The sequence below is a fragment of the Callithrix jacchus genome, chromosome 22, assembly GCF_049354715.1.
Source record: "Callithrix jacchus isolate 240 chromosome 22, calJac240_pri, whole genome shotgun sequence".
Taxonomy (NCBI): Eukaryota; Metazoa; Chordata; class Mammalia; order Primates; family Cebidae; genus Callithrix; species Callithrix jacchus.
In genome coordinates, this window is record NC_133523.1 from 43,040,762 (window position 1) to 43,066,654 (window position 25,893).

Here is a 25,893-nt window from a genome sequence, read left to right on the forward strand (position 1 = left end):
ACAGGTAACTTTTACCCTGAGTGAGAGAATCCAGAAAGATGGAATCCAGGAGAGGAAAGCAGCTTCCTCTGAGTGGAAGAGAACAGAGTTGGAGTTTAGGAGGGGATGACAGACTTCCACGAGTGTGTGTGGGGAAGGGGACTCCAGAGGGGAGATCCAGGAGCGGGAGAAACAGCTTCCACGAAGGGAGTGTTCATGGAAGGAGATCCGAACGTGGAGTCCCGTTTGCTGTAGTTTGTCATTGTTGATATTCTTAACACAGTGAACGGTTCTCAACCAAGGGTTATTTCCCACCTCCTCCAGGGACATTTGGTAACGTCAGGTGACATTTTTCATCGTCACAACTGGGGGGGAGCGCTGATGCTGGCATCTTGAGGGTGAAGGCTAGGGATCCTGGCAAACATTCTGCAGTGCACAAAACAGCCTCTCCCCACCCCAACCAAGAATTTTCTGGGCAAAATCCCAATAACGTTCAAGTGGAGAGTCTGCCTAGCAGGTGGAAGTTCTGTTGTTTCTAGTTTGAGCAGGTTTTTTTTCCCCACGAATAGAGGTGTTGAATTTTGTCAAATGTTTCTTCCCCTTAATCTATTAATGTAATTGATTAAGTGCTGGGATAAACCCACTTCTTATACTGTATCCACTTTATATATCAGTGGATTACATTTGCTGACATTTGAGACACTGTCTTGTTCTGTTGCCCAGGCTGAAGTGGCACGATATCGGCCTGCTGAAACCTCCACCACCTGCGTTCAAGGGATTCTCCTGCCTCAGCCTCCCAAGTAAGTGGGATTACAAACATACGTTACCACACCCGGCTCATTTTCTTGTATTTTTAGTAGAGACAGGGTTCCGCCATGTTGGCCAGGCTGGTCTCGAACTCCTGACCTCAAGTGATCCGCCTGCCTCGGACTCCCAAAGTGCTGCCATTACAGGCACATGCCGGGCCGAATTTAACTTTTAAACTTAGAAATGGGGCTATTTAGGTTTTCTACTTGCATTAATCTTGGTAATTTGTACCTTGCAAGGAGTTTGTCTGTTTCCTTTAAGTTGTTGAACTTCTTAGTATAAATTTGACGATATTTCACTATTTTGTCATCGGGATCTGTAATGATGCTCCCTTTATTTTTTGAGATGGAGTCTCACTCTGTTGCCCAGGCTGGAGTGCAATGGCATGATCTTGGCTGCTCAGCCTCCCGCGTAGCTGGGATTACAGGCACCCACCACCACACGCAGCTAATTTTTGTATTTTTAGTGGAGATGGGTTTCGCCATGTTGGCCAGGCTGATCTTGAACTCCTGACCTCAGGTGATCTGCCTGCTTCGGCCTCCCAAAGTGCTGGGATTACAGGTGTGAGCCACCGCGCCCGGCCCTTTTTCTTTTTTAGATGGTCTGTCTGTCTCTGTTGCTCAGGCTGGAGTGTAGTAGCACAATCTCAGCTCACTGCAGCCTCAGCCTCCCAAGTAGCTGGGGTTACAGGCACCCACCACCACGCTCAGCTAATTTTTGTCTTTTTAGCAGAGACGGGGTGTTGGCACGTTGGCCAGGCTGGTCTTGAACTCCTGACCTCAGATGATCTGCCTGCCTCAATCTCCCAAAGTGCCTGGATTATAGGTGTGAGCCACTGTGCTCGGCCAATTCTCTGTATTTAAAATGTTTTTTTTTCTCAGTCTATCTTCTCCACCAGCTACTGAGAGGGAGGTGTTGCAATCTCTATGATTATGAATTTATCTATTTTGAAACTCTGATGAGCTGCATAAGCATTTCTATAATTCGGGCTTCCTGCTGCACTGACCCATTTCATTCTGCAACCCTCCTCTTAGTCTCTGCTGTGACTTGCCTGGCGTTGGTGCTGAAGTAGCCACACCAGCCTCCGTGTTGGTTTGCATGTATCTTTTTCCATTTCTTTAAACCTCTGTCTTTATAAAGGGCATGTCTTGCCACCAGCACACGGTTGGGTCCTACATTCTTTAGGTTGACAGTTGCTGTCCCGATTCTCTCCCCGCTCCTTCTGAAAATCCAGTTATACATATATTAGTCTTACAGGTCGCTGATATGTTTAGCTTTTTTCAATTTTTTTTTTTTTTTTTTTTTGAGACGGAGTTTCGCTCTTGTTACCCAGGCTGGAGTGCAATGGCGCAATCTCAGCTCACCACAACCTCCGCCTTCTGGGTTCAGGCAATTCTCCTGCCTCGGCCTCCCGAGTAGCTGGGATTACAGGCACGCACCACCATGCCCAGCTAATTTGTTTTTAGTAGAGACGGGGTTTCACCGTGTTGACCAGGATGGTCTCAATCTCTTGACCTTGTGATCCACCCGCCTCGGCCTCCCAAAGTGCTGCGATTACAGGCTTGAGCCACTGCGCCCGGCCTCTCAATTCTTTCTTTGTGCTTCTCTTTCTATAGTTTCTTTGTAGCGGTCTTCAAGGTAACTGATCCTTTCTTCCACTGGTTCCAGTTTATATTAAACCCATCCAGTGAAACTTTCACTTTTTCAGTTTTAGAATTCCCATGGGTTACTGCAAGGCTACAGTAGAAAAAAGCAGACTGGGCGCGGTGGCTCACACCTGTAATCCCAGCACTTTGGGAGGCCGAGGCGGGCAGATCATGAGGTCAGGAGATTGAAACCATCCTGGCCAACATGATGAAACCCATTTCTACTAAAATACAAAAAATTGGGCATGGTGGTGCATGCCTGTAGTCGCAGCCACTCGGGAGGCTGAGGCAGGGGAATCACCTGAATCTGGGAGACTGAGCTGCAGTGAGCCGAGATGGCGCCATTGCACTCCAGCCTGGTGAAAGGGCAAGACTCCATCTCAAAAAAAGAAAGTATACACACTTCCTCAGCATAATTCCTGGGAATAATGTGAGGATAATTATTGGACCGAACAATTGCTTTGGATGATGGATTCTTCAAGACGGCACTACCTGGTGGCAGGCCATGCTGTTAGTGTCTGCAGGGCTTCTCCTCAGCTGTGTAAAAAGGCTGTCCCCCTAGGAAAACCCCGCCCATCACCCAGATTAAGCACTTACCCACAGATATCAAAACACTCACGACTGTGTGTCCACTGCCCTTCGGTAACTCACAGAAAGTGTGGTTTTTATTCAAGGGCTGCTGCTGCCATGAGGCGTGGGTGTTCGCATCCTTCGACATTCTGATGACAAGAGCAATTCCGCTGTGGAGCATTTGCGAATCCCAATGTCCGCGTGTACCCAAGACCAAGTCAGACTCTCTGAAGGAGGAACTGAGACGTGAGTGTTTTCTGATGCTCCTGAATGATTCAGAGGGACAGCCCAGGTCTGTAACCACTGACCGTGGCCCGAGAGCTTTAAGTGCCTTCTTTGTGACAGAAGTGGTTTTGGAATCTCCCTCCCTCAATTTGCAATTCATGGAAAGCTTAGAGCAGCCGCCTCTGACGATTTTCTTACCTACAGAGTGGTGGATATTGCATCAGAATATTCCTCTTTTGAGTCGGAGTCTTGCGTTGTCACCCAGGCTGGGGTGCAGCTGCACGATCTCGACTCACTGCAACCTCCAACACCCAGGTTCAAGCGATTCTCACGCCTCAGACTCCTGGGTAGCTGAGACTACAGGTGCCTGCCACCACGCCCAGCTAATTCTTTTGTATTTTTATGAGAGACAGGGTTTCACCACGTTGGCCAGGCTGGTCTCCAGTTCCTGACCTCCGGAGATCCGCCTGCCTTGGCTTCCCAAAGTGCTGGGATTACAGGCATGAGCCCTGGCACCTGGCCGCATTCCTTTTTTAATGGTTTTCTGTGAGAATAAGTAATGTTGTTTTTAGCGGAAGGTCCATGAAGCTGGCAGATTTCTAAAGTAAAGGGAGGGGCCTTTCCTTGTACCTGCAAGGCTCTGATGGCTCATTTCTCAACACAGGTGTGGCCACTGGTGGTGGCCCATTATCCCAGCACTAGAAAGACGATCGATGTGGTCCTCATGGAGCTTATCAGGTTGCCCAGGGCTGCAGCGGGTGGTAGGCCGCCTTGACATAATCATTGCCTCCAGCCTCGGAGGAGGAGAAGGTGGCCCGGCTCAGGGAAGGGAGCACATGGCCTCCTGCCTGATGCCACACGTTCAGGGACGACAAGGTAGAGAGCTGTGGATGGGTGAGAGGAGCTTCTGAGTGGACTTGGAAGGCAGTGGGCTAAGGTAGAGAGCAAAGGGAGAAGCACGAGGCTGGGGCAGAAGGTTCGGAGTCCCAGGCCTCACCTCTGTGATCATACGTCTGAGGCCGGTGACGGTACCTTCCAGGAAGAGACCTCAGAGGAAGAGGGAGAGGAGGAGGATGGAGGGAGGAAGACAGGTGAGCAGCGGCCTCCTGGCCAGCAGGAGTAGAAACAGGAGCGGTGTTAAGGTGGAATTATGGGAGGCACTATTCCAGAGAGAAAATGCTGTCGTACCCGAGCGAGTTGGAATGCGCCACACTCTGAGATTGAATTATGAGTCGTTTATTTTAGCCAGTGACTGAGAGGTTGCTAATACCCGAAATTCTCTCGGCCCTGAAGAAAGAGTTAGGGGGTTTCTTATACCCGAGTTTGAAAAGGGAGGGGGAACCTAGCTGAAGCAACTTTGCTACAGAAGCAGAGTAAGCAAACAGTTAAAAGATAAACTAGTGCATGAGAAATAAAGCAGTACTAGTGCATGAGAAATAAAGGGTGGAAAGCTGGAGCTGTCACATAAAGACATACAACTTACAGACACGGGGGCTCCGGGCGCTCGGCAGCAGCTGCATTCCGGGCTCCACTGGTGCCGCTGTACTCAGCCTCATCAGCAAATGCAGTCCGGGAGGCGCCCGGGGTCATCCTGCCCCAGCTGCTACAGCTGCATACTTAATGAGGGGAGTCACCAAAATGAAGACGCTGAGATGGAGTCTCAGCTGAGAGAGACTCAGTTTAAGCTAAAAAGCGCAGGTATAAACCAAAAAGCAGGTTAGTTATCACAGAGCGAACCGTGAGCTGCCCAGAGTGGGAGTCCATGGAGAGACAGCTTTTCAAGGGTGGGGAGGTGGACTCTTCATTCCCAGGCCTTGTTTTCCCTGTCACCAGGCTGAAATGCAACGGCACCATCTCAGCTCACTGCAGCCTCCACCTCCCAGGTTCAAGCGATTCTCCTGTCTCAGCCTCCAGCGTAGCTGGGACTACAGGAGTGAGCCACCACGCCCGGTCTCCCAGGCCTTGGTTTTATGGCTTTTGTGTGAGTTTAGGGCCAGGAGCTAATGAGGCTGAAGACTGCACAAAAGAACATTATAAGTGAAAGGACAGGACAAGAAACGGAGAGAGAATGAACTGCGGCCCCTCTCTCTGTGTATCCATCCCTCTCAAACCTTTAGTAAAGTCAACTTTTGTAGGAGTGGTTGATTTTGGAGGCTGTGAAGAGAGGGTGAGCTGAGGATGGAGATGGATGACGTGAAGATTGACCATCTGCAGCTGGGCACGGTGGCTCACACCTGTAATCCCAGCACTTTAGAAGGATCATGAGGTCAGAAGATCGAGACCATCGTGGCCAACATGGTGAAACCCCGTCTCTACTAAAAATACAAAAATTAGCCAGACGTGGTGGCGCATGCCTGTAATACCAGTTACTCAGGAGGCTGAGACAGGAGAATGGCTCGACGTGGAAGGCTGAGGCTGCAGTGAACCGAGATCGCGCCACTGTACTCCAGCCTGGGTGACAGAGCAAGACTGTCTCAAAAAAAAAAAAAAAAAAAAGTTGATCACTTGCATGAGTGCAGGAACCAGTTCACCAAAATGATCTAATAATAAAAAATGTGTTTCAGTGTATTTAAGACAGGGTCTCGCTCTGTCACCTAGGCTGGAGTGCAGTGGCACAATCTCGGCTCACTGCAATGTCTGCCTCTTGGGTTCCAGTGATTCTTCTGCCTCAGCCTCCAGCATAGGTGGGATTCCAGGTGTGTGCCACCAGACATAGCTACTTTTTGTTATTTTCAGTAGAAACGGAGTTTCACCATATTGGTCAGGCTATTCTTGAACTCCTGACCTCAAGTGATCTGCCTGTCTCTGCGTCCCAAAGTGCTGGGATTTTAGGCACGAGCCACTGCGGCCAACCTGAAATACATTTTTTATGTAAACGGAGCATGATCCAGATGCCAAGGAGATGGATTTAAAGAAAATACTCCAGCCGGGCGCAGTGGCTCACACCTGTAAACCCAGCCCTTGGGAGGCCGAGGCGGGTGGATAACGAGGTGAAGAGATCGAGACCATCCTGGTCAACATGGTGAAACCCCGTCTCTACTAAAAATACAAAAATTAGCTGGGCATGGTGGTGCGCACCTGTAGTCCCAGCTACTTGGGAGGCTGAGGCAGGAGAATTGCCTGATCCCAGGAGGCGGAGGTTGCGGTGAGCCGAGATCGCGCCATTGCACTCCAGTCTGGGTAACAAGAGCGAAACTCCATCTCAAAAAAACAAAATACTCTGGCCGGACACGGTGGCTCACACCTGTAATCCAGGCACTTTGGGAGCAGGCAGATCACTTGAGGTCAGGAGTTCAAGACCAGCCTGGCCCACATGGTGAAATCCCACCCCTACTAAAAACTGTAAAAGTTAGCTGGGCATGGTCGCAGGCACGTGTAGTTGCAGCTACTCAGGAGGCTGAGGCAGGAGAATCGCTTGAATCCTTAAGACAGAGGTTGCAGTGAGCTGAGATCATAACATTGCATTCCAACCTGGATGACACCACAAGACTCCATCTTAAAAAAAAAAAAAAAAAAAAAAAGGCCAGACACCATGGCTCATGCCTGTAATTCACCTCAGGTCAGGAGTTTGGGACCAGCCTGACAAACATGGTAAAACCACGTTTCTACTAAAAAAACAAAACAAAACAAAAATACAAAAAATTAGCCGGGTGGTGGCAGGTGCCTATAATCCCAGCTACTTGGGAGGCTGAGGCAGGAGATTGACTGAGCCTAAGCCTCAGAGGTTTCAGTGAGTCAAGATCACGCCACTGCACTCCAGCCTGGGCAACAAGAGCGAAACTCCATCTCCAGGGCGGGGAGGGGGAGGCTCCAAATGGGTAACTGGAATTGGTGCCAGTCAGCTCCTTAGGGGTTCACATGCACGGTCAAAAGTCAGGGAGGTGGAGATGGCTCAGCTGGCGAGACTGTGGTCTGATCTGAAAGGTCGCCCGCAGGTGTCTGCACGCAGAGATGTGGGGATCGGGTCAATAGGAGGCCCGTCTTCAAGTGGTCTGTGAACAGCAGCTCTCTATAAAGAGAATGGTGGCCAGACGCGGTGGCTGACACCTATAATCCCAGCACTTTGGGAGGCCGAGGCGGGTGGATCACGAGGTCAAGAGATCGAGACCATCCTGGTCAACAAGGTGAAACCCCATCTCTACTAAAAATACAAAAATTAGCTGGGCATGGTGGTGCGTGCCTGTAGTCCCAGCTACTCAGGAGGCTGAGGCAGGAGAATTGCTTGAACCCAGGAGGCGGAGGTTGCGGTGAGCAGAGATCGCGCCATTGCACTCCAGTCTGGGTGACAAGAGTGAAACTCCGTCTCAAAAATAAATAAATAAATAAATGAATAGAGAACTGTATTTTGACAGTGATGTTAACCCCTAGAGGAGCTGAAATAGAAGAAATCCCAGGAGCTGGCGGTTCTGTTGTACAAGTTCAGCAGGACACACGCAGCAGGGTAGAAAAGATGGGCGGAGACCTTGAGACCACAGAGGGAGACTGGGGGTTACCAGGGGCTGGGCCCCTCACTTACCAGAATGCTGTCATAGCTCATGCTGCACAGCCCGGGGACAAGCTGCTTCCAGAGCCGGGCGTGGTGCAGAGGCAGCCACTGCCCTCGATCATCTCCATGTGTGAGAACCGGATCCTCAGTGAGAGGAGCATGAAATACCTCAGGATGAAGCTGCCTGGAAAGGCGGCCGGGCGCTGTGCTCAGGCAGCCAGGAGTGCCGGCCTTGCCCCCGTTTTCCCCGGGAGCCCATGTGCCCAACCTCGGCTTTCTCCTTCTGGGCCCAGGTCTGGAGGCTCCCAGCCCTGAAGTTCCTTAAGCTCCGGCCCCAGGCCCCAGGCCCCTGGCCTTAGCTCCCCCGCTCCGGTGACACAGGTAAAAAAGCACCACCCGCTGCCCGGCCCGACAGAGAAGGCATTTCCTCCAGGGCCTCCCTGGCTTCTTTTCGAGCCCACTGCGTCCTGAGGAAAGCTGAAGCTTAGGTCACCAAGGGCAGCAGACTTGACAGGACACGTCTCGGGTGCCAGGCTGCAAAACGTCCTCACAGGGGTCTTTGAGAACTGAGGGCCAGAGGGGAATCTTGGCCCTCCTCCCCCTGAGTTGGTTCCCTAGGGGAAATAGATATATTACTTTTTGAGACAGGGTCTTGCTCTATCGCCCAGGCTGGGGTACAGAGGTGCCATCTCAGCTCACTGCAGCCTCCGCCTCCCAGGTTCAAGTGATTCTCCTGCCTCAGCCTCCTAAGGCTGAGAAAGAGCAAGACTCCATCTCACAGGGCAGGGTGGGGAAGCTTCGCTGGATTCCACCTTGGGAAAGGCGGGATGAAAGAGCTTTGTGACCCGTCCCCTAGTGCAAGGAGTCAACTCCTGAGAACTAGAAAGAAAAACATTTAAGGGCTCTGGAAACTGTCCTAAGGGCATACAGCAAGTGAGAAAATCTCGAATAAAGAAAACACACTAATAATTCTGGCCAGGCATGGTGGCTTATGCCTGTAATCCCAGCACTGTGGGAGGCCAAGGCAAACAGTTCACTTAAGGTCAGAAGTTTGAGACCAGCCTGGCCAACATGGCAAAACCAGTCTCTACTAAAAATACAATTAGCCAGATGTGGTGGCATGTGCTTGTGACCCAGTTACTCAGGAGGCTGAGGCGGAAAAATAGCTTGAACCTGGGAGGCAAAGGTTGCAGTGAGTCGAGGTCACCCTACTGCACTCCAGCCTGGGTGACAGAGCCAAGACTCCATCTCAAAATACATATATATACATGAAAATTCTGAACCACAGCCAGCTCCTTCCCTCCCCACTCCTAGCCCACTGTGGCAGCTCCACTCCAGGTGCACACAGGTAAGAACGTGGGGCTCTTTCTCTCCCTTGCTTCAAGGTGAAGGCTATAGTATCTTCCCAGGAGGGGCAGGCCACCAGCATTCTCACTCCTTCCCAGCTATATGTTGCAAGTGGGGTAAAAAGGGCAGGAGCTCCCTCCTTCTATCTAGCTAGCACCCCTCCCGTTTTTAGGGCAGAGGTTCCACGCCAGCCATTGGGAAGACTGGAGCCCTGATCTCCCCCGGCCCTAGCTCATTTCTAAGGCTGAGCTTGCATTCCAGAAGAGGCAAGTCGATAAGAACGGAGTTTAACGTCCCATCCAGCAAGCAGCTGCTAAAGCTTCATGACTGGGTGCCTAGCCTGTAATCCCAGCACTTTGGGAGGCGCACGTGGACCGATCACCTGAGGTCAGGAGTTTGAGACCAACCTGGCCCAGATGGTAGAACCCCATCTCTAATCAGCCAGGCTTGGTGGCTCATGCCTGTAATCCCAGCTACTCAGGAGGCTGAGGCAGGAGAATCACTAAAGCAGGGATGCCTCTCAGAGATAAATAGGCCACTGTCCCTACCCATCTCTGGAGATTGTGCATGAGAAAGCTGAGCCTTCAGAACAAAGAGCTCTGAAGCTCCCCCGTCCCCAACCCCAGCCAAGAACTGACTTTACTTGAAACACACGATGGAGGTTCTGTTGGTAAGTGATTAAGAGGAAGCTGGCAGCACTTCATGAGAGAGACAAGCGAAACCACAGGCCAGCTAATTGCCACAGACAATCGGGGAAAGAGGCGGCGAGGAAGGTCCCACCTGCGTTCGGAACAAGTCTCAAGCACTGACCTCAAACTATTCCTTTAAGGGAGCCTAAATTTGAGTGGACCAGATGCAGAACAATTTATGCCTGAGGGCGTTGTCAGAAACGGTAACTAGCGGGCAATTAGTGGAGCCTAAAAGCCGAGTGTGGTGAGGAAGAGAGGCGGGAGAGCCCACCAAAAACCACTGTCATTCCTCGGGTGACAGCGCATGTCTAAGGCTGTGCCCCTCGAGGAGTACACACTATGACCAGCAGGATTTATCCCAGGAATGCAAGGTTGGTTAATACCCGAAAATCAACTAATGTATCAATAAAGAACAAAAGCCACGTGATCATCACAATAGATCTAAAGAGAGCACTTGACAAAAATTCGACACCCTTCATAATAAACACAACAACCTAGAAACAGAAGGAAATCTTAACTGGATAAAGGGGATCTACAAAAAAATCCAATTAACATCATACTTAACAATGAAAACAGTTCTTTCCAGGGTCGGGAACAAGACGTGGGTGTCTTTTCTCAGCTCTTTGGTTCAATATTGTACTGGAGATTCCAGTCAGAGAAATTAGGCAAGACAGTAAGGTCAAATATACCAAGAATGAAAAAAACTATCCCCATATAACATGATCTTGTATGAAGAAAATCCTAAGGAATCCGCTAAAAACCTATTACAACTCATAAATAGGTTTGGCAAGGTTGCAGAATCCAAGAATATACAAAAGTAAATTGTATTTCTATAGACTTGCAAAAACAATCCAGAAATTAAAACTATTCCATGGATGACAGTATCTGATGTCGTTTGGATGTTTGTCCCCTCCACCTCTCATGGTGACATGTAGTCCCTACAGTTGGAGGTGGGGTCTGGTGAGAGGTGTTTGGGTCATGGAGCAGATCTCTCATGGATGGCTAGCTGCTGACCTGTTGACAGCGAGTGACTTCTTGTGAGATCTGGTCGTGTAAGAGAGTGGCTCTTCCTCCTCTTGCTTCTCTCATTTGTGATAGAAGTGACATGCTAGCTCTCCATGACCTTCCACCAAGATTTTCAGTGTCTTGAGGCCTACAGCAGCTGCTAGCGCCATGCTTCCCGTATATCCAGCAGAACCGCGGGCCAACATAAAATCTCCTCTTTATAAATTACCGCAGCATGAGACGGGTATAAGGAGGGACAACAGACCTACAGGAATACCAGTGATTCCTTCATGGCAATGCCCACATGGCCTAACACAGCGTCAGAATAAAATACTTAGTAACACATTCAATGAAAGGACAAACTCTATACTCTGAAAACTACAAAACATGTTGAAAGAAGATTTAATAAATGAAAACCCCATGGTTATGAATCAAAACTAAATATTAAGACGGCAGGCCGGGCGCGGTGGCTCACACCTGTAATCCCAGCACTTTGGGAGGCCGAGGCGGGTGGATCACGAGGTCAAGAGATCGAGACCATCCTGGTCAACATGGTGAAACCGTCTCTACTAAAAATACAAAAAATTAGCTGGGCACGGTGGTGCGCGCCTGTAATCCCAGCTACTCGGGAGGCTGAGGCAGGAGAATTGCCTGATCCCAGGAGGCTGAGGTTGCAGTGAGCCAAGATCGCGCCATTGCACTCCAGCCTGGGTAACAAGAGCGAAACTCCATCTCAAAAAAAAAAAAAAAAAAAAAGACAGCAATAGTTCCCAAATTGATCAATACAGTTAATGCAGTCCATAGTAAAGTCCCTAGCTGGCTGCTTTGCAGAAAATGACCAGCTGATAGGATTCATATGGAAATTCAAGGGAGCCCAAAATAGCCAAAACAAACTTGGCAAAGAACAATGTTGGAGTACTCACACTTCTGAGTTCAAAACGTATTACGATGTTACAGTAATTAAGCTGCATGGGACTGCTACAAGAATGATACAAACCAACACCAGGCTATAGAACAGAGAGCCCAGAAATAAACCTTTATGTGTACACTCAACTTTTTTTTTGAGACAGTCTTGCTGTGTCACCCAGCCTGGAGTGGGTGGCGCGATCTCAGCTCACTGCAACCTCTGCCTCCCAGGTTCAAGTGATTCTCCTGCCTCAGCCTCCCAAAGAGCTAAGACTGCAGACACCCGCCACCACGTCCGGCTAATTTTTTGGTATTTTTAATAGAGACAGGGTTTCACTATGTTGGCCAGGCTGGTCTTGAATGCCTCATGATCCGTGCACCTCAGCCTCCCAAAGTGCTGGGATTACAGGCATGAGCCACCACGCCCAGCCCACCTATAGTCAGTTTTCAACAGGTGCCAAGAGTGCTCAGTGGGAGGCAGACAGTCTCTCCCACAGACGGTGTTAGGAAAACTGGATATCCATTTACAAGCAAAAATAACCTTGGACTCTTACACTATACACAATTATCTCAAAATGGATCAGAGACCAATATGTAAGAGCAGAAACTATAAACCTTTCAGAAGAAAATGTCAGGGGGCAAATCTCCATGACCTTGATTTGGCAATGGCTTCTTAAATATGACACCAAAATATGTCCTTTTGTGCATCAAAAGACATTATCAGAGAGTCAAAAGATGACCCACAGAATGGGAGAAAATATTTGCGAATCAAGTATTTGGGAAGATTCTAGTATCCACAATATAAAAATAACCCCAACTGAGAAACAAAAAAGTAAACTCAGTTTAAAAAGAGCAAAGTATGTTAATTAGCTCTATTGAGCATTTCACTCTAGATGCATGTTCCAAAACAGCGAGTTGTACGTGATAAATATATATATGATTTGTATCTGTTTATTTACAAATCAATTTTGTTAAATGGGCAAAAGACATCAATAGACATTTCTTCCAAGAAGATAAACAGATGGCCAAAAAGCACATGAAAAGATGCTCAGCATCTCTAATCACTGGGGAAAGGCGAGTCAAGGCCAGAATTACCATCTCACACCCATGAAGACGGCTACCAGAAAACCAAATCGATGGGAAACGACAGTCGCTGGTGAGGATGTGGAGAAATTGGAACCATTATGCATTGCGGAGAAGAATGTAAACTAGAGGTGGGGCGCAGTGGCTCACGCCTGTAATCCCAGCACTTTGGGAGGCCGAGGCAGGCGGATCACGAGGTCAGGAGATCGAGACCTCTCTCTACTAAAAATACATAAATTAGCTGGGTATGGTGGCAGGCGCCTGTAATCCCAGCTACTCAGGAGGCTGAGGCAGGAGAATTGCTCGAACCCGGGAGGCGGAGGTTGCAGTGAGCCGAGATAGTGCCACTGCACTCCAGTCTGGGTGACAGAGCAAGACTCCATCTCAAAAACAAACCCTCAACCGATACTTGTATATTGCTCATACATTCACAATAACCAAAGGTCCAAACAATCCACGTGTCTGCAAACAGGTTAATAGATGAATAAACTCTGGTGTAGCCTACAGTGAAGTATTATTCATCCATGAAAAAGAATGAAATTCAGATCCATGCTATAACATGGATGAGCCTTGAAAACATGTTACATGAAATAAGCCGGACACAAAAAGATGAATATTATGATCCTGTTTACATGAAATATCTACAATAGGCAAATTCCTAGAGACAAACTATATTAGAGGTTACTAGGGGGGCCAGGGAGAGAGGAAGAATTACTGCTTAACGGAGGGGAGGGGGAAGGGGAATGGGGGAGGGGGCACGGGGGAGGGGGCACGGGGGAGTGTGGTGGAAGTGAGGGAGTGTGGTGTTGGCAAGAGATAATAAATACATCAATGGAAAAGAGAGCCCATACATACACCCCGGCTTATGTGGTCACCTGATATATAACAGAAGTGCCACCGCAACTGAGCAGCAATGGATGGTCTCTTCAGTAAGCAGTCCCAGAATAATGATTGATCTATGCAGGAAATAACCCCTGAGCCCACCTCACATGACACACGAGCATTAATTCAAGATAAATTATAGGTATAAATGTGGAAGGTAAAACAAAGGGATTCCAAAAGAAATATGAAAATATCATTTTGACTTTGGGAAGGCACATTTTCTTAAATAGAACACATAAAAGCACTAACTATAAGAAAATTAGAACTTGGGCCGAACATGGTGGCTCAAGCCTGTAATCCCAGCACTTTGGGAGGCAGAGGCGGGTGGATCACGAGGTCAAGAGATAGAGACCATCCTGGTCAACATGGTGAAACCCCGTCTCTACTAAAAATACAAAAAATTAGCTGGGCACAGTGGCACGTGACTGTAATCCCGGCTACTCAGGAGGCTGAGGCAGGAGAATTGCCTGATCCCAGGAGGCTGAGGTTGCGGTGAGCCGAGATCGCGCCATTGCACTCCAGCCTGGGTAACAAGAGCGAAACTCCATCTCAAAAAAAAAAAAAAAAAAAGGAAATTAGAACTCGAGTTCATTAAGTTTTTAAAAATTAAATGACACCTTTCAGAAAGTAAATAGGTAAGCCACAGATGGAACACATCTGTAATGCACACATTTGACAAATGACTTGTATTCAGAATATAAAGAATGCTGGCCAGGCACAGTGGCTCACACCTGTAATCCTAGAACTTTGGGAGGCAGAGGTGGGCAGATCACAAGGTCAGGAGATGGGGACCATCCTGGCTAACACAGTGAAATGCAATCTCTACTAAAAATACAAAAATTAGCCAGGTGTGGTGGCGGGCACCTGTAATCCCGGCTGCTCAGGAGGCTGAGACAGGAGAATCACTTGAACCCAGGAGGTGGAGGTAGCCGAGATCACACCACTGCACTCCAGCCTGAGGGACAGAGCAAGACTCTGTCTAAAAAAAAAAAAAAAAGAAAAGCAAATACAAAACAAGAACAAACAACCTATGAAAGGGCCAAAGACGTGAACAGATACTTAACAAAAGCAGCTACCCGGATGGCCAGTAACCTTAGAAAAGGGCTGGATATTACTCATGATGGAAGTGCAAACGGAAGCCACAACCAGGTGCCACTGCACAGCTACCAGGACGACGAAAACCGACAACACGGAGCTCATCAAACATTGTCACGCTTCCATTGCTGGCGGGACCGTTTCAGACGTGTTTGGCGGACTCCACAAAGACACAAACGCTGTTCCGTGACCCGTAAAGTCAGGTCTAGGTGCATAAAAACATGTGCGAGAATGTTTGTTGCTGCCTTATTCAGAATAGCCCACAAATGAATAGTGGCATCTTCATACAATACGATACTACGCAATAAAAAAGGTCCTATGCCCCAGAACATGGATGAAGCTCAAAAACTTCTTAGATTTAATAAAAATAATTGTAATGGTTCATAAAGTATATTTTAAAATAAAAAATAGACAAAAACTGTATATATTCGAGGTATATGATTTGATATATGCATACACTGTGTAATGATTACCACAGTCAAGTTAACATATCTATAACCACCATAGTTATCATTTATGTGTTTGTGTGTATGTGTTGAGGACACTTAAAATCCATTCTCTGGCCAGGCACGGTGGTTCATGCCTGTAATCCCAGCACTTTGGGAGGCCGAGACGGGCAGATCATGAGGTCAAGAGATCAAGACCATCCTGGCCAACATGGTGAAACCATCTCTACTAAAAATACAAAAACTAGCTGGACGTGGTGGCATGGCTGTAGTCCCAGCTACTTGGGAGGCTGAGGCAGAATTGCTTGAACCTGGGAGGCAGAGGTTGCAGGGAGCTGGGATCGTGCCATTGCACTCCAGTCTAGAGACCTAGCAAGACTTCATCTCAAAAAAAAAAAAAAAAAAAAGTCTAGCAAATGTAAATTACTAAAAAATAATCCAAGAATTTTGAGGAAAATTAATGGAAATGGTTGGAAAGTAGACATCTGCTGCAGAAATGGGCTCTGGGGCCAGATGTGTTCAGAGAGGAGTTTGATTTAACCTTTAAAAAGCAGATGATTCTGGCTGGGCTCGGTGGCTCAAGCCTGTAATTCCAGCACTTTGGGAGGCTGAGGCAGGAGAATTGCCTGAACCCAGGAGGTGGAGGTTGCCATGAGCCGAGATCGAGCCATTGTACTCCAGCCTGGGTAACAAGAGCGAAACTCCGTCTCCAAAAAAAAAAAAAGCAGATGGTTCTAACGTCAATTACACAATGCCGGTCAAAGTGTGGCTACGAATCCTAAGCATCACCTGGGAGTGTGGTAAATGCAAATTAATGAGCCCAAATCCAGGTTCGCCACATAAAAATCACTAGGGGATGGGGCGCAGGGAGCTGTGCACCAAGCTTTCCAGGTGACTCCCAGCATGCTCAAGTGCTAGCAGCACTGGCCTAGAGTCACAGAAAAAATGAGCAGCTCCCCGGTTTACTTTCTGAAGTAAACATCACTTTAATGCCGAAGTTTATAAAAAGCAGGAAAAAACCCTCATTCACAAAGATGCAATGAACAAGCTAAATATTAGCAAATAGAATCTAGAATTTATCAAAAGGCTATTATACCTAAGTAGAGTCGATTCCACAAGGATGGTTCCATATTTAAAAGTCTATCAAGTCCACTAAATGCTAAAAAGCCATTTGGCAAAATGTGGCAGCTCTCGGAATATACTAAATACCACGGAATTGTAAACTTTTTTTTTTTTTTTTTGAGACAGGAGTTTTGCTCTTGTCCCCCGGGCTGGAGGCAGTGGTGCGGTACCGGCTCATTGCAACCTCCACCTCCCGGGTTCAGGAGATTCTCCTGCCTCAGCCTCCCAAGTAGCTGGGATTACAGGTGTGCACCACCACACCCAGCTCATTTTTGTATTTTTAGTAGAGATGGGGTTACACCATGTTGACCAGCGTGGACTCAAACTCCTGACCTCAGGTGATCCGCCCGCTCGGCCTCCCAGAGTGCTGGGATTACAGGAGTGAGCCACCATGCCCAGTTGAATTGTAAATTTTAAATAGGTTAATTGTATGATGTAGGAATCACATTTCAATAAAGCTGTCACAATACCTCAGGCCTCTGGACAAAAGGGAGCTTGGGCGTATCTGGTAGACACAGCTGATGGCAATAACTTTCCTTAAGCCCACCCTTCGGGCAGATACACCTGACCGCAATAACCTAACTCCACCCTGAGAACGAGCGTTGCCACGTGGAACTAGCTAGCGAGGAGGATGCCGAGTGAGAGTACCCTAGGAACTGTTTTTTTTGTTTGTTTTTTGAGATGGAGTGTCACTCTTGTAGCTCAGGCTGGAGCGCAGTGGCATGATCTCGGCTCACCACAACCTCTGCCTCCCAGGTTCAAGCAATTCTCCAGCCTCAGCCTCCTGAGTAGCTGGGATTCCAGGCGCCCGCCACCACGCCGGGCTAAATTATTAGTGGAGATGGGGTTTCACTATGTTGTTCAGGCTGTTCTTGAACTCCTGACCTCAAGTGATCCGCCCACCTCGGCCTCCCAGTGTTGGGTATACAGGCCTGAGCCACCGCGCCCGGCTGAACTGCATGCTTTTTGCAAGTGGCCGTGGTTCTCCCGTCCAGCCCACCACCACTGGCCCACCCTGCAAGTTCTCGCAAATAAGCCCTGTTGTGTGTGCCGGCTCCGGGTCTCTTCTTGAACCTGGTGCCACGGATACTCACGTTAACAGACATCTGGCACGAGAGCTGATGATCCCAGCAGGAGGTCGGAGAAAATCCTGTGCGCACAGAGTCGACGGGGCTGGAGAGGAGGCAACCCACAGGGGGAATCTCGGGCTGGCTGTCCATGTCTGTGTGGGGCCCAAAACCTATTATCCCTGATGGATGGGCCCCAAGGCACGGGTACAGAGATGCCCCCAAAGCACAGAAAGGTCTAGGCTGGGTGTGGTGGCACATGCCTGTAATCCCAGCACTTTGGGAGGCTGAGACCGTTGGATCACCTGAGGTCAGGAGTTCAAGACCAGCCTGGCTAACATGGTGAAACCCTGTCTCTACTAAAAGTATGACATTAGCCGGGCGTGGTGGTGGGCGCCTGTAATCCCAGCTACTTGGGAAGCTGAAACAGGAAAATCGCTTGAACCCAGGAGTTGGAGGTTGCAATGAGCCGAGACTGAGCCACTGCACTCCAGCCTGGGCAACAAGAGCAAGACTCCATCTCAAAAAGGAAAAAAAAAAAAAACCCAGAAAGGTCTGGAAGAGCTATTGCAGGGGTGGGTGTAATTAAGCAAAGGTGAGAGGCCTGAGTGGTGGCGGCTGCGGTCGGCCGCTCCAGACTGTGCTCTGCACAGCCACGGGGGCCGAGCTCACGGCGCAGGTGAAGGTGCATCTGTTACAAGATGAGCTGTAACTAGGAACAAATGCCTAATTAGCTCAGGCTGAAATGTCAGAAACTGTCCCGCCTGTGGGTGTGGGATGACAAAACGGAGAGACCCTGGCTTGTCGGGTACTCGGTCCATTTGAAGAGCTGCTGGCTGCTCTGTCAATGAGTCAGAGTGCTCATGACGAAAGCATCCTGGGACTCCAAGTCCTGGGACCCCATGCAGAGCTCTAGCGGGGAATAGAGGCTGGGATGAGCTCACAGAGGTTCCTGTCCTCTCTGCACGTTTACCGGGCACCCCCGAGATGAAAGCCAACCAACCGCATCTGCAGGAGCCGCCCCACAAGACTTGCCCCTGCCTGGAAGACACCCCAGTGCTCATTTTGTAACGAATACACCTTCACTTGCACTGTGAGCTCGGCCCCCGTGGCTGCTCAGAGCACAGTCCAGAGTGGCCGGCCAACCTCAGCTGCCATAGCTTAGGCATCTCACTTTAGCTACACCTAACATCTAGCTACTCGGGAGGCTGAGGCAAGAGCATCTCTTGAGCTCTGGAGGCGGAGGTTACAGTGAGCCGAGATTGCGCCACTCCACTCCAGCCTGGGCTACAAGAGTGAAACTCCATTTCACACTTCCCAGCACTCTGGGAGGCCAAGATGGGCGGATCACCTGAGGTTCAAGAGGCTGAAGAAGAGACCTGGAGCCTAGGTCTCCCAAGCCAGGGCTGTGGAATCGGGAAGCAGGCTCAGGCAGAGCGGGAGACAGTTGATCACAGGGTGGCTTCTCTATGGGACGTGGAATAACAGATGAGTAAAACGGTGTCCATCACCAACATCCAGCCCTGTGGCACTGCCTTGATGGCACCAACAATGAGGATCAGGCCACCCCCTTCTCAGCTGGGTGGTTGCGAGCTGCAAGGTAGTCTGGCCCAATGAAAGGAATGTCCCCACATCTCTTCTGTGGTGACAGATTAGGGAGGGATTGAGGGGCATCCTCTGGGAATTAGGGGTGACGCGTGCTATCTATGCCAAGCATTACTGAGGTCCTAACAATAGGCTTTGCGCTGCTGGCATGAGAAACACCATCTTACAAAGGCACACAACCAAGGGCGTGGCACGATAGCCTCTATCTCGAGTCCCTTGGTAGCATAGCCAGTGTCTCGGGCGGCCCAAGGCGCCACCACTTAGGAGAAACAAACTGCATAGGACTAGCTGGGCGTGGTGGTGCACACCTGTAATCCCAGCTACTCTGGAAGCTGAGGCAGGAGAATCCCTTGAACCTGGGAGACGGAGGTTGCAGTGAGCTGAGATCGCGCCATTGCACTCTGCACTCCAGCCTGGGCAATAAGAGCAAAACTCTGTCTCAAAAAAAAAAAAAAAAAACCTGCATAGGAGGTGTGTACCATGCTGGGATAAGAACAAGGGAGCTGCAGGTGTGGTGGTTCACGCCTGGAATCCCAGCACTTTGCAAGGCTGAGGTGGGTAAATCACAAGGTCAGGAGTTCAAGACCAGCCTGGCCAACATGGTGAAACCGTCTCTACTCAAAATACAAAAATTAGCCGGGCATGGTGGCGTGCACCTGTAGTCTCAGCTACTCAGGAGGCTGAGGCAGGAGAATTGCTTGAACCTAGGAGGCAGAGGTTGCAGTGGGCAGAGATTGTACCATTGCACTCCAGCCTGGGGGACAGACTGAAATTCTGCCTAAAAAAAAGTGGGGGGAGCCAAAGGAAAAACAGCCAAGGGGCTGTCAGGGGACCACCTCTGACGGCTCTGTTATTCCATGTCCCACATAGAATAACAGGTGCCAACCCCTTTAGACTAGGACAAAGGTTAAGGGCCCAGGATCCCGGTAAGAGCAACAGTGGCTGGGTGTCTGGAGACCGGCGGCCACATACAGAGCTAACTAGATAATGGTCACCTAAGATGCACAGGCTGGCTGGGCACGGTGGCTTATGCCTGTAATCCCAACACTTTTGGAAGCCGAGGCAAGTGGATCACAAGGTCAAGGGTTCAAAACCGGCCTGGCCAACATGGTGAAACCCTGATTCTACTAAGAATACAAAAATTTGCTGGGTGTGGTGGCAGGCACCTGTAATCCCAGCTACTCAGGAGGCTAAGGCAGGAGCCTCACCTGAACCCGGGAGGCGAAGGTTGCGGTGAGCCGAGATCACGCCATTGCACTCCAGCCTGGGTGACACAGTGAGACTGTCTCAAAAAAACAAGAATGCACAGGCTGTGTTTGCCCCAGGAATACTGGAGCTGAATGCACTCGTATGCGGTGACATCGTAGTTGCGGTGGCCTATAACAGCAATGTGGTGTGACCAGCTAGTGGTGGGAACGCTTACTGTGAAAATAAACACAGTGCTTTTCTGGTCGGCCTGTGGCAGAAGGTCCGGCCAACACAGCGCTTCCGTAAGAGTCCTCATACTCAGCCCACTGCGCCTCCCACATAGGGATGCAGGTGCCAACCCCTTTAGACGAGGACAAAGGCTAAAGGCTCAGGATCCCAGTAAGAGCAAACACAGCCTGTGCATTCTTGTTTTGAGACAGTCTCACTATCACCCAGGCTGAAGTTCAATGGCATGATCTCGGTTCACCACAACCTTCACCTCCCAGGTTCAAGTGATGCTCCTGCCTTAGCCTCCCGAGGGGCCCGAGAAAGTCAGACAGGTTGAGGCAAGTTAGGAGACTGCTGCCCAGACTCTAGTTAGTATGCAGAGCCCCCACCCCAGGTTGCCTCTTGGGGAATGGCTATCTCATCAGGCTTGACCCTCCAAATTCCTACTGAGAGTTAGGACCATGGTGAAGCCTGTGATCAGGGGGAATGGGAAACAGGCAGCAGCACAGCTGCCAGCCCCTCTGTGAATAGCAGCATTGAAACAGCGCCTTCCAGGAGGTGCTGATGACATCGTGGGGACTGAAAAGGAAAGGAGTAAGTCTGGGTGGATTTAAGACCAGTGAACAGGGCGGGCGCGGTGGCTCAAGCCTGTAATCCCAGCACTTCGGGAGGCCAAGGTGGGCTGATCACAAGGTCAGGAGTTGGAGACCAGCCTGGCCAACATGGTGAAACCCTGTCTCTTAAAAATATAAAAATTAGCTGGTCATGGTGGTGGGCGTCTGTAGTCCCAGCTACTCAGGAGGCTGAGGGAGGAGAATCGATTTAACCCAAGAGGCGGAGGTTGCAGTGAGCCGAGATGGCGCTGCTGCACTCCAGCCTGGGCAACAGAGCAAGACTTGTCTCAAAAAAACAAAAAAAAGACCAGTGAACAGTCCATACAAACCCTGCATGGCCCATGTGGATGCCTGATGGGACACGGAGAATGACAGATTACTGGGGATTAAAGTGGTCCCCCTAAGGTGTGCAGCCGTTCCCACACGGTCTCCTTTCTGATGAGGACAGGAGAGGGACTGGGCACGCCTCATTTTGTAATTTTTGTAGTTGCATTCACCTGGTATAGGAGTCCATGTTCATGCTGCTACGAACTGCCCCAACCCAGGTAATTCATAAAGGAAAGACGTTTAATTAACTCACAGTTCAGCATGGCTGGGGAACGCCTTAGGAAGCTTACAATCATGGCAGAAAACGAACAGGAAGCAAACCACCCTCTTCACGAGGCCCAGTGAAGGAGGAAGAGCCCTTATATAACCATCGGATCTCGGGAGCTCTCACTCACTACCAGGAGAACAGCATGGGGAAACGGCCCCTGACTCACTACCTCCACCTGGTCTCTCCCCCGCCCTCGGGACTACGGAGATCACAAAGCCTAACCTCACCACCTGGGAAGAACAGCAGACCTTGACTGCCTTGCAGCGGGATATTTCCATAGCCTCACTGTGTATCAATGCCTAGTGGTCACATACCTCAGTATATGGACCACCCTAGAGGGGTACGTTTTCTATTACATCGATGATATCATGCTAACCTGAGTCATTTGTTTGTTTTTGAGACAGAGTCTTGCTCTTGTTGCCCAGGCTAGAGTGCAATGGCACAATCTTGGCTCACCGCAACCTCCACCTCCCAGGTTCAAGCCATTCTTCTGCCTCAGTCTCCCCAGTAGCTGAAATTACAGGCATGCGCCACCATGACCAGCTAATTTTTGTATTTTTAGTAGAGACGGGGTTTCACCATGTTGGTCAGGCTGGTCTCAAACTCCTGACCTCAGGTGATCCGCCGGCCTCGGCCTCCCATAGTGCTGGGATTACAGGAGTAAGCCACCATGTCCGGCTGAACTGTAAATTGTAAATAGGTTAATTGTATGATGTAGGAATCACATTTCAATAAAGCTGTCACAATACCTCAGGCCTCTAGACAAAAGGGAGCTTGGGCGTATCTGGTAGACACAGCTGATGGCAATAACTTTCCTTAAGCCCACCCTTCGGGCAGATACACCTGACAGCAATAACCTAACTCCACCCTGAGAACGAGGGTTGCCACATGGAGCTTGCTAGCGAGGAGGATGCCGAGTGAGAGTTCCCTAGGAACTGTTTTTTCTTGTTTTTTTGAGATGGAGTGTCACTCTTGTAGCTCAGGCTGGAGTGCAGTGGCGTGATCTTGGCTCACCGCAACCTCTGCCTCCCAGGTTCAAGCAATCTCCAGCCTCAGCCTCCTGAGTAGCTGGGATTACAGGCGCCCGCCACCACGACGGGCTAAATTATTAGTGGAGATGGGGTTTCACCACATTGGTCAGGCTGTTCTTGAACTCCTGACCTCAAGTGATCTGCCCACCTCGGCCTCCCAGTGTTGGGTTTACAGGCCTGAGCCACCGCGCCCGGCTGAACTGCATGCTTTTTGCAAGTGGCCGTGGTTCTCCCGTCCCGCCCACCACCACTGGCCCACCCTGCAAGTTCTCGCAAATAAGCCCTGTTGTGTGTGCCGGCTCCGGGTCTCTTCTTGAACCTGGTGCCACGGATACTCACGTTAACAGACATCTGGCACGAGAGCTGATGATCCCAGCAGGATGTCGGAGAAAATCCTGTGCACACAGAGTCGACGGGGCTGGAGAGGAGGAAACCCACAGGGGGAATCTCGGGCTGGCTGTCCATGTCTGTGTGGGGCCCAAAACCTACTATCCCTGATGGATGGGCCCCAAGGCATGGGTACAGAGATGCCCCCAAAGCACGGAAAGGTCTAGGCTGGATGTGGTGGCACATGCCTGTAATCCCAGCACTTTGGGAGGCTGAGACCGTTGGATCACCTGAGGTCAGGAGTTCAAGACCAGCCTGGCTAACATGGTGAAACCCTGTCTCTACTAAAAGTATGACATTAGCCGGGCGTGGTGGTGGGCGCCTGTAATCCCAGCTACTTGGGAAGCTGAAACAGGAAAATCGCTTGAACCCAGGAGTTGGAGGTTGCAGTGAGCCCAGACTGAGCCACTGCACTCCAGCCTGGGCAACAAGAGCAAGACTCCATCTCAAAAAGGAAAAAAAAAAACACCCAGAAAGGTCTGGAAGAGCTATTGCAGGGGTGGGTGTAATTAAGCAAAGGTGAGAGGCCTGAGTGGTGGCGGCTGCGGTCGGCCTGCCACTCCAGACTGCTCTGCGCAGCCACGGGGGCCGAGCTCACGGCGCAGGTGAAGGTGCATCTGTTACAAGATGAGCTGTGACTAGGAACAAATGCCTAATTAGCTCAGGCTGAAATGTCAGAAACTGTCCCGCCTGTGGGTGTGGGATGACAAAACGGAGAGACCCTGGCTTGTTGGGTACTCGGTCCATTTGAAGAGCTGCTGGCTGCTCTGTCAATGAGTCAGAGTGCTCATGACAAAAGCATCCTGAGACTCCAATTCCTGGGACCCCATGCAGAGCTCTAGCGGGGAATAGAGGCTGGGATGAGCTCACAGAGGTTCCTGTCCTCTCTGCACGTTTACCGGGCACCCCCGAGATGAAAGCCAACCAACCGCATCTGCAGGGGCCGCCCCACAAGACTTGCCCCTGCCTGAAAGACACCCCAGTGCTCATTTTGTAACGAATACACCTTCACCTGCGCTGTGAGCTCGGCCCCCGTGGCTGCTCAGAGCACAGTCCGGAGTGGCCGGCCAACCTCAGCTGCCATAGCTTAGGCATCTCACTTTAGCTACACCTAACATCTAGCTACTCGGGAGGCTGAGGCAAGAGCATCTCTTGAGCTCTGGAGGCGGAGGTTGCAGTGAGCCGAGATTGCGCCACTCCACTCCAGCCTGGGCTACAAGAGTGAAACTCCATTTCACACTTCCCAGCACTCTGGGAGGCCAAGATGGGCGGATCACCTGAGGTTCAGAGGCTGAAGAAGAGACCTGGAGCCTAGGTCTCCCAAGCCAGGGCTGTGGAATCGGGAAGCAGGCTCAGGCAGAGCGGGAGACAGTTGATCACAGGGTGGCTTCTCTGTGGGACGTGGAATAACAGATGAGTAAAACGGCGTACATCACCAACATCCAGCCCTGTGGCACTGCCTTGATGGCACCAACAATGAGGATCAGGCCACCCCCTTCTCAGCTGGGTGGTTGCGAGCTGCAAGGTAGTCTGGCCCAATGAAAGGAATGTCCCCACATCTCTTCTGTGGTGACAGATTAGGGAGGGATTGAGGGGCATCCTCTGGGAATTAGGGGTGACGCGTGCTATCTATGCCAAGCATTACTGAGGTCCTAACAATGGGCTTTGCGCTGCTGGCATGAGAAACACCATCTTACAAAGGCACACAACCAAGGGCGTGGCACGCTAGCCTCTATCTCGAGTCCCTTGGTAGCATAGCCAGTGTCTCGGGCGGCCCAAGGCGCCACCACTTAGGAGAAACAGAAACTGCATAGGACTAGCTGGGCGTGGTGGTGCACACCTGTAATCCCAGCTACTCTGGAAGCTGAGGCAGGAGAATCCCTTGAACCTGGGAGACGGAGGTTGCAGTGAGCGGAGATCGCGCCATTGCACTCTGCACTCCAGCCTGGGCAATAAGAGCAAAACTCTGTCTCAAAAAAAAAAAAAAAAAAAAAAACCTGCATAGGAGGTGTGTACCATGCTGGGATAAGAACAAGGGAGCTGCAGGTGTGGTGGTTCACGCCTGGAATCCCAGCACTTTGCAAGGCTGAGGTGGGTAAATCACAAGATCAGGAGTTCAAGACCAGCATGGCCAACATGGTGAAACCGTCTCTACTCAAAATACAAAAATTAGCCGGGCATGGTGGTGTGCACCTGTAGTCTCAGCTACTCAGGAGGCTGAGGCAGGAGAATTGCTTGAACCCAGGAGGCAGAGTTTGCAGTGGGCAGAGATTGTACCATTGCACTCCAGCCTGGGGGACAGACTGAAATTCTGCCTAAAAAAAAGTGGGGGGAGCCAAAGGAAAAACAGCCAAGGGGCTGTCAGGGGACCACCTCTGACGGCTCTGTTATTCCATGTCCCACATAGGGATGCAGGTGCCAACCCCTTTAGACTAGGACAAAGGTTAAGGGCCCAGGATGCCGGTAAGAGCAACAGTGGCTGGGTGTCTGGAGACCGGCGGCCACATACAGAGCTAACTAGATAATGGTCACCTAAGATGCACAGGCTGGCTGGGCACGGTGGCTTATGCCTGTAATCCCAACACTTTTGGAAGCCGAGGCAAGTGGATCACAAGGTCAAGGGTTCAAAACCGGCCTGGCCAACATGGTGAAACCCTGATTCTACTAAGAATACAAAAATGTGCTGGGTGTGGTGGCAGGCACCTGTAATCCCAGCTACTCAGGAGGCTAAGGCAGGAGCCTCACCTGAACCCGGGAGGCGAAGGTTGCGGTGAGCCGAGATCACGCCATTGCACTCCAGCCTGGGTGACACAGTGAGACTGTCTCAAAAAAACAAGAATGCACAGGCTGTGTTTGCCCCAGGAATACTGGAGCTGAATGCACTCGTATG

At 50.2% G+C, this 25,893-nt stretch overlaps 1 long non-coding RNA gene across 1 annotated transcript; it reads right to left on the reverse strand.

Moving 5' to 3' along the window:
• Positions 1-3,635: 3,635 nt before the first annotated feature.
• Positions 3,636-24,268, reverse strand: LOC118150298 (uncharacterized). The gene is made up of 6 exons (XR_013530837.1): positions 22,956-24,268; positions 19,269-19,373; positions 17,383-18,822; positions 4,711-8,327; positions 3,858-4,111; positions 3,636-3,771 (listed from the first exon to the last, which is right to left on the reverse strand). It is a non-coding gene; the product is annotated as an uncharacterized LOC118150298 (long non-coding RNA).
• Positions 24,269-25,893: the final 1,625 nt, after the last annotated feature.